We start from the raw sequence: 8,624 nt of genomic DNA, 5'->3' as shown, positions 1-8,624 counted from the left end.
AACCATTATAATTATGATTAGATATTTGCAGCTTATTCACATGCTTTTATTGTATAATTTATTTTTGTCTTTATATAAATATTCAGTTACTCTATAGTCCAAAGTTTGAATTTAAATTTCTCATTTCGGCAATTGTGCTTTTTGCTGATATTTGAGTAGGCCTGTGTCACTTATTATTAGAGAAGTAGAAAATGACATTCACTTGGATTACAGCTATATATTTTCTTTTCTTAGCTAACATGCAAGGATGGTGAGATTTCTGAAAGCCTCAGGAGATAGAAATGTAGTAAGTAGTGAGATTTCTTAGCTATAGGTTTTCTGTTTCATTTATGATTTGGTAGCATAGTATTAGTAGCTTTTCTATATATCTTGTTTGTGGTGTCCTCCACATTCACCGCCTTCACCCTATTAAACTCATAAGTCATAACAACAACCACACCATCATCACCACCAAAATCACTCTCACTTCTCTTACTCACCACACTCTCTCCGCCGCTCGTCACTCGTCACTCTATCTCCTCGCCTCTGCTTCCTCCGCGCCTGTGCCTCCTCCGTTTGTGTCGTCCCGGCCGCCTTGGCCCCGAGCCGCCGTGCCTCACCTGAAAACTAAAGAAATCTAACATTAACCGCCTTTCTGCAACAAACATCCAATAGCAACACGAATCACTCATAAATCTCTCACAAAACCTTAAATCGAAGCCCTTGTTGTTATGGAGATGAGAAGAAAAGACAAGGCTGCAATGAGAACAGAAACCACACAGTCTTCGTGTTCGTCTTCCTCATCCAATCATCTTCCTTGTCAAAAGAGAACCAAACTCCACCATCACGGATCGCATCAACTAGGGGTGTTCATAAAAAAACCAAAATGTGGTTAACCGGTTAAAAAACCATAACCACATTTTCTCTTCCTCTCTCCTCCCCTTTCTCTCTCTAATCATCTCTCCCCTTTTTCTATCTCTCCCCTCCTCTCTCTCTCTCTCTCCTTTCCTCTCCTTCTCTCTCTCTCTCCCATATCTCTCTACTTTCTCCTCTCTTTTCCCTTCTCTCTCTCTTTCTCTCTCTTTCTCTCTCTCTCTCCCATCTCCTTCCTCTCTCTCTCTTTTTTCTTTTCTCTCTTTCTCTCTCTCTCGCTCATCTCTCTTTCCTTTTCTTCTTTCTCTCTCTCCTCCTCTTCCTCTCTTCATTTTCTCTCCTTCTCCTCTTTCTTTTCTTACTCTCTCTTTTCTCTTTCTCTCTCAACCTTCTCTCAATCTCTATCCCTCTTCTATCTCTTTTCTCCTCTTCTCTCTAAAGCGAGAGAGAAGAGAGAGAGGAGGCGAAGATAGAGGAGGAGAAAGAAAAAAAGGAGAGAGATAAGAAAAGAGAAGAAGGATAAGAGAGAGAGAAGCAGAGAGAGAAAGAAGACAAAGAGAGAGAAAGAGAGAGGGGAGAGAGAGAGGATAGGGAGAGAGAAGGAGAGAGAGAAAAGAGAAGAGGGGAGAGAGAAGGAGAGAGGGAGAGGAGGGGAGAGAGAAGAGGGAGGGGGAGAGAGAGAGGGAGAGAAGGATAGAGAGAAAGAAAGGAGAGGGGGAGAAAGAGGGGGAAGGGGAAGGGACGAAAGCAATGGAAGGGACTTCATTATTTACAAATGTTACTCGTATCATTTAGAAAGAAAAAAATTAGATTAAAAAAATTCAATTAAAAAAAGGTTTAAAATTTTGGATTTTTGTATGTAAAAATATTAATTTTTGTGTAAAAATCTATTTTTACATGTAAAAACCTATTTTTATGGTATAAAAACCAATTTTTTAGTATAAAAACCGGTTTTTGGGACAAAAACCGGTTTTTTGTGTAAAAATTTGGGTTTTATATGTAAAAATATTAATTTTTGTGTAAAAATATATTTTTACATGTAAAAACCAATTTTATGGTATAAAACCAATTTTTTAGTACAAAAACCGGTTTTTTGGTACAAAAATCGGTTTTTTAGTACAAAAACCGGTTTTTTAGTACAAAAACCGGTTTTTTATATAAAAACTGGTTATTTTTTTAAAAACCGGTTTTTATTTTAATAACCGGTTAAAAACCGGTTTTGAAATTCACTAACCGGTTAATAACCGGTTTCATCATATAAAACCAATTTGGTTAATTAACCAATACTATATTTTTGGTTAACCAAAAAACTGGTTTGGTTTTTAGATTAACCAAACCATGAACACCCCTAGCATCAACAGGTGATTGTATTCCACCATCCTCTCTTGCATGCAGCTCTATCTTTTATTAAATGCGTCTTTAGACTTTGGATACCACATACCAGTAAGCAAAAAGTTCTTTTTTTTTTTAGTAAAAAGTAAAATATTATTGAAAAATAAAAAGTATTCAGCCAAAAAAATCGGTTCTTCAAGAGAAAATCCCTTGCCAGATATGACTCTCATGTTGTATTTCAAAGTCTGCCCATGAACAACTGGTCTGAAAGCTCCAGCAGTAGGCCTGGGAAAGATCTTCACAGCTTTGTTGGTTGATTGAACGAGGTCTTCACATGGATTTGCCAATGCTTACGGAACCGCCCGTTAGGCATAACATTATGTTTCACCATCGCTTACCTTTAGGGTTCTTGATACGCACTTACGCAGGGGGTAGCTCAGGAGGAACGGAGCGCAAGGAAAGCGACTGGGAACGGATTGGGAATGATCTCCGGGACATGGACTTATAATTTGTAATGATGGAAAAACTATGTATAAAGTTACCATAATACATGGACTTATATATGACTATTATTAGATTTAGTGTAATGCCTAAAGTTATATAAAAAAAATCTTAAAAAATAAAATTTTGCTTTCATATTTCTTCATTCATCAAGAAAATCCCATGTACCAACCTCCCAGGCTATTAAAGTATTCGTTAAGCAGTATTACTACTCCCATGCATGATGCATCATCATTTGTCATTTCATATATTACTATGAATGAATGTAGCTCCTAATAACAAGTCTCTGGATATTAATGCAAGCTAAGGTCGGCATAATATTCTAATTTCTAAAAATGATAGTAGAAATGAAAAAGGTTACAGCAATAATGAAATTAATTTTGACAAGTGACGTGCATAAATTAAAGTCTTAAGCGAAATTTAAAACTTAACACTTAATATGTTAAAAAAATTGGAGAAGCATTTTCTTGTTCTTTCATAGAGTGAATTACTAATTGCACTCTACTAGCAGATAATATATATTTTAAATTCTTATTTGAAAATGAATTTAAAACTAGTATATATTATTTATTAAAACAAAAAATTTTCTAAATACTTTATATAATTAAAAAAGACATTAAGACAGTTAAAAATTAATTTATATTTTAATATCAATAAAATATCAAAATATCGTTACAAGTTATCTAAAAAATACTTCATATTTTTTAGATTTGTCGTGTCTCCATATTTTATAAGAATTTAAAATTTATGTATCTCTTTATTTCATATTATATCATATTCTATATTCATATCAATATTCATGTATCATAATTTAATGATTCTTTTTTCTTTGTTGATCATTGTGAAAAAGAAGAAAAAGTGTATAAGAATCTAGTTTTATAAATTTCTGCACCAGCACATCACTAATTGCTTTAATTTCATGATAATTCTAAATATAGCAGTTAGGACTTAGGACCACTGACATGATCAATTTCAAGTATACTGATAAAAACAAAGACTTAAGAACTTGTCAAGAAAGGTGGCATTGACATACAAACAGTAATCATAAAAATTAAACAAACATTCAACTTTAAATTATAAGTACATGCATTAACACCCAAAAAACTAAATGAAACGAGCGCAATAATCAAATTAGTGATTTCCCACATATTAGTGTACTGTGTCTGTGTGTAGTGTTAATGTTAACCATAATTATAGGCAGACAGTGCTGATCAAGATTTGATTAAATTAAAAAGCTAAACAAATATCTTATATCTTAAATTAGTAAAAATTGATAGAAATCTTGGACAAACATTAAGTTGACGTTTTTTTTCAAAAATATTTGATAACTAACAAATATTAGTAAAAAACAGTTAGAACTTATTTTACTTAACATTTATTAATTATTCTAATAATTATAAATACTAAATAAAGTAAATTGTGATTTTTTTTTGTATTATCGTTTTTTTTAATGGGCGGGCTCACAAAAAATTTTAGTATAGCAGTATTTAATTAGATTAATAAAGATTTTCTTGATTGGTTTGACATAATATGAGGAAAGTGGACCGGTAACCGGTTTATAATGATTAAGGTCTTATGACTCTTATCTCTTATGCACGTTTCTAAATTGAAAAAATGTTAATCACTAACATTAATAGTAATAAATGTTTATATTTATTCTCTTTTTACTGTTATCTACTTCTGCCAAAAGCAAGTCTTTACTTCTCAAAAATTTCAAAACACTATTTATTTTCTATTTTTATTTTTTCAGAATTAGCACAAACAAATAAACCAAAAAATAAATAAATACTAAAAATAAGTATTTTTTTTTATAAAAGTTTAAATAAACGAGTGCAATATTTTAATTTATTTTAAACCAGTAATTTTTTATTAGTCAATGAGGATAAATTAGATGTTATTTGGAAAATAAATTTAAAATACAGTACAATTGTTTAAAAAGAAAAAGAAAATTACGGAGATAATATTTTTAATTAAAAATGGAAGTCCAAAATAAAAAATAAAAAGGTTTGCAATTAAAATTAAATTTAATTTATTGAAGTGTTAAAAAAATTAAGATAAAATTAGTGTTAGCTTATCAAACTTGCACAACGATTTTAACTTGTTTATGATAAATGATAGATAAATTAAAATCCAATTAGTAATTCTTTTGAATAAGAAATGAGATGGCTTTAACATATAGTAATTAGAGCATTACACATTTACATTTTTATCATTATATTTTTTTTTGTGAATTTTGTGAAAAGAAAATTAGAAGTGATAAATAATTATTAAAATAAGGTAAATAAGATAAAATATTAAAATGAAATGAAGTTGCAATAGAACAAAAGATTAACTTAAATATTAATTAGGGACATTTAAGAAATAATAATAAAATGGGTGTAGCATTATGTCACGGTTATGAATATACTCTAATGTCGTCATGCCAACATTTAGACCTACTTAATGTAAGATCAAATCAGTTTAATTTTTAATATTTTATAAAAAAGATAAGAATATAAGAAAATATAAAAAAAAATTATTAGTGAAAAAATATTTTATTACACAAATATTTATTACAAATGACTCAAATACCCACAACTCAAATTTTTACCCCTTATGTATAGTCATATGACTCTTTCATTGATGATTGGAATTAAATTTATTCAACCGTCTATATTGATCATTCAGAATTTTTATTACAAACCGCTTTTCATACTTCTACATATATCATTACTCTTATAAAATATTTTACGACCTTTCAGAGTCTTATAGAATTTTATAGGATTTTTTGAATTTTTCTAAGACATTTAGAATGTTTCAGAATCATCTAAAATAATTTTAACAACTAATTTATCTTAATTATTAGAACAATTACTAGCTAAAAAGAATTAAAATATTATATTAATTACTAACATTCTAATATTTAATTCACAACTTGCCATTCTATAAAAATAAAAAAAATCTATAAATTTACATATTTACCATATAATCCATTTTTTTTTTATATTTATCTCCGTCATATTTAAGACGTGGATGAGACTGAAACTGAAAAAATTATAAATCCATCACCACTTTAATCATATTGTGCCAAACCAATTAAGAAAATCTTTTCTAACTTAATTAAGTGTTGCTATATTGAGATCTGTTACTGGACACGTGTAGGGGTGTGTTTGGTCCGGTCCGGTCCGAAGATCTGGTCCGGTTTCGAACATTTTAGGGGTTAATTTGGTGTGATTTCATCCGGTTTAGGGTCGGATATGGGTCTCAAAAATAGACCCGGTCATAATTTCGGGTCCGGTCCGGGCCATAGTTCGGTTCACCCGAACTCGGCCTGGTGGCCCGGTCATCATATATAATTAATATTTTGTATTATTAGTGATGGTTGATAGCTATTATTATGTGAAATTTAAGTGTTGTATACCTTAATATTTTGTGTTATTAGTCATTATATATAAGACTATAAGTTAATATTTTATGTTTAAAATGCATAAGATTTTAGACTAATGCATAATCTTGTGTTATTTGTATTGATTTAAATATTTGGTGTTATTAGTTAATATTAGTATTGATTATGGTTATGCTTTAATTTTAGACAAGAGTTGCTTCTTAGTATATATTTCTAAGTGAATTTTACCATGTCAAATAATGATTGGAGTCTTGAAAATTTGGATATTTTTACATGCTAACTTACAATAAGGTATCAAGGTAATATAATGTTAACGGCCCGATTTTTACCCGGTTTTTACCCGGTATAATCGTGACCCGAAAGTGTATAGGTTTCATCGGGTCTAGGGTCGGGTTCGGGCCTATTTTTTAGACCCGGTATATATTTCGGGTCGGGTCTGGATCACACCAAACCCGGTTTCACCCGGCCCATGCACACCCCTAGACACGTGTTACAATTTAAAGAAGCCACGTTACCATTTGAAAAAAAAAAAAGAGGATGTTTTAACGGTCATATGTGAGTGGTGCGCTTTTCTTATTTGTTGAAGGCACTTAAATATATACAAAAATGGCGCATACCATCGTGTAGGTGGATAGTTTCTTCTACGTGTGTAGATGACAAATATCAATAACCTATTCATGTAAATGCTAAAAATAGGACCCACGGCAACACACAGCGAGAATTTGAATTGTGTGTACTGTGTAGTGTTCAGAGATCTGTTTATCTCTAAACTAATAAGCTACATTATTAGAATAAAAAAAATAATAAAATTTTAACTAAAAATATATCAGTATCCTCCGAGAAATAAAAAAGGAAAAATATTTGAAAAGTGATGTACACTTCTATTTGAACCCGATTGAACCACGTCTCCAGGGTGTATGTCTTAGGCGTTATCAAAATGATAATAGCATGTCTTACCTAAATTGATTGAGATTTTTATTTGCATTTGAATGCTCTAATTTCCCTTTTTTTTTATCCCACGTAACCTATTCCAATAGGAGAAGTAGAATTTTTGCTAGAGGGCCCACTAGAGATATTGTTAAGTCATGTTGGCTGGACTGTTCCAATGTTAAATTTGATAAGTTTCCGCTGCGTTACTAACAGTATATTTGTCAACTTCTGCCAACTCTTATTTATAATTATGTTTTATGGAAGTGTCTTCGTGGATGTGTCTAATAAAAATATTTTTTTTATGGCTGTGTTTAATAGAAGTATCTTTATAGATATATTTTATGGATGTGTCTCTTTATATATGTATTTAAAATATAATAATTAATTATTGTTAGCAATAAGTTGACAGATAATATGTTGGTACCCAATACTTTTCCATTTTATTCCTCAACTATAGTTTTCCATGGTGCATGGGTCAGTAAACAATAGGCCTAGACCCACCCAGCACACAGTGATAGAGGCACAAACATGGGCTATCCCGTACCATTTAGTTTTAAACCCAATAATCAAAGCCTGATAAATTAAACAATAAAAGAATTAACTAGGACACTTAAAAAGCTCGGCATGAGTTGAGAGTTGAGACTGCTGTCCCATTGCAGTAATGGTCACCTATGCTTAGGAAATAGGAATAACAATACTATCTGTTCGGCGGTTAACCGAAACGATAATTTGGCCAGAATGTAAACAGCGTTTGTCTTATATTGATATTGAGGTGTTGCTGTTTGAATTTTTTTACGAAGAGGAATGGTAATGGTATTTGTAAGAGATTCTGATATTTAAGTTAATAACGATTTTAAATAAATTTTTAGTAGATTGAAACTTAAATATACCTAAAAAATATCAGTGTATTTATAATAAAATAGATAATTATTTTTTAAAGTAATTTTACCTTTGTTAATAGAAAATATTTAGAGAGGTAGTTAATTATTCAAAAAAGTAAAGCTAAATTTCATTGTCGTGCTCGACCTTTTAAGAGATCGGGTAATTGGAAAATACCACCCTTTTTAAGGTGGACCTTTATCTTTATCGGGTCTGATTTTATCTTGAGTTAGGGTATGAACACTATCCGAATTCGCAGGTACTTATTCCACCCCTATTCGTTTGGAGATTACTCGCACCGAAATGAGTTTTAGCGGAGCGAGATCTTAAACGGAGTAGGATCGGATTTGGATAATACCTGTTCGGTATATATATAATATATATAAAATAATTAAAAATTTTATATCATATTTAAGTTTTTACTTTAATTTATGTTATGTATGTAATGATAGTAAGTTAAATAACAGTGCAATTAGAAACTCAGTGATAAATGATCTACAAGAAAAAGTAAAAAAGAAACCGAAATTTATAAAAATAAAATTTAAAATATAAAATAAGTAATAAAAATAAAAAAATTAAAATTATAGTTTATATTATAAAAATAATTATAAAAGAATAGGATTGGGAATAGATGTTCAACATTTTTCAACTTGAGATTAGATGAGGACGTTTATAATCAAAGCGAGAATATTAATAATTTTAGATTATTTATTTTATTTTAAAGTTTTAAATATATTGATAGTCA

General features: G+C 30.3%; 1 protein-coding gene and 1 long non-coding RNA gene across 3 annotated transcripts in view; both read left to right on the top strand.

The window, feature by feature from the left end:
* Positions 1–8,624, top strand: part of LOC107638856 (endoribonuclease Dicer homolog 2) — a 23,563-nt gene that overhangs the window by 4,808 nt on the left and 10,131 nt on the right. Inside the window, exons 2-3 of one of the 2 annotated variants that reach the window (XM_021120730.1) lie at positions 7,977–7,979; positions 8,168–8,244. The exons of the other annotated variant lie outside the window; for it this stretch is intronic. The gene's annotated coding sequence lies outside the window, so the exon portion shown is untranslated. The remainder of the gene's footprint in view (positions 1–7,976; positions 7,980–8,167; positions 8,245–8,624) is intronic. 2 annotated transcript variants of the gene reach the window in all.
* Positions 5,610–6,589, top strand: LOC110270904. Its single transcript, XR_002360651.1, has 2 exons — positions 5,610–5,820; positions 6,554–6,589. It is a non-coding gene; the product is annotated as an uncharacterized LOC110270904 (long non-coding RNA).

This window comes from Arachis ipaensis, chromosome B04 (genome assembly GCF_000816755.2).
Source record: "Arachis ipaensis cultivar K30076 chromosome B04, Araip1.1, whole genome shotgun sequence".
In the NCBI taxonomy this organism is placed as follows: Eukaryota; Viridiplantae; Streptophyta; class Magnoliopsida; order Fabales; family Fabaceae; genus Arachis; species Arachis ipaensis.
The sequence above is the reverse complement of the archived record's forward strand: the minus strand, read 5'-3'. Positions and strand labels throughout refer to the sequence as shown.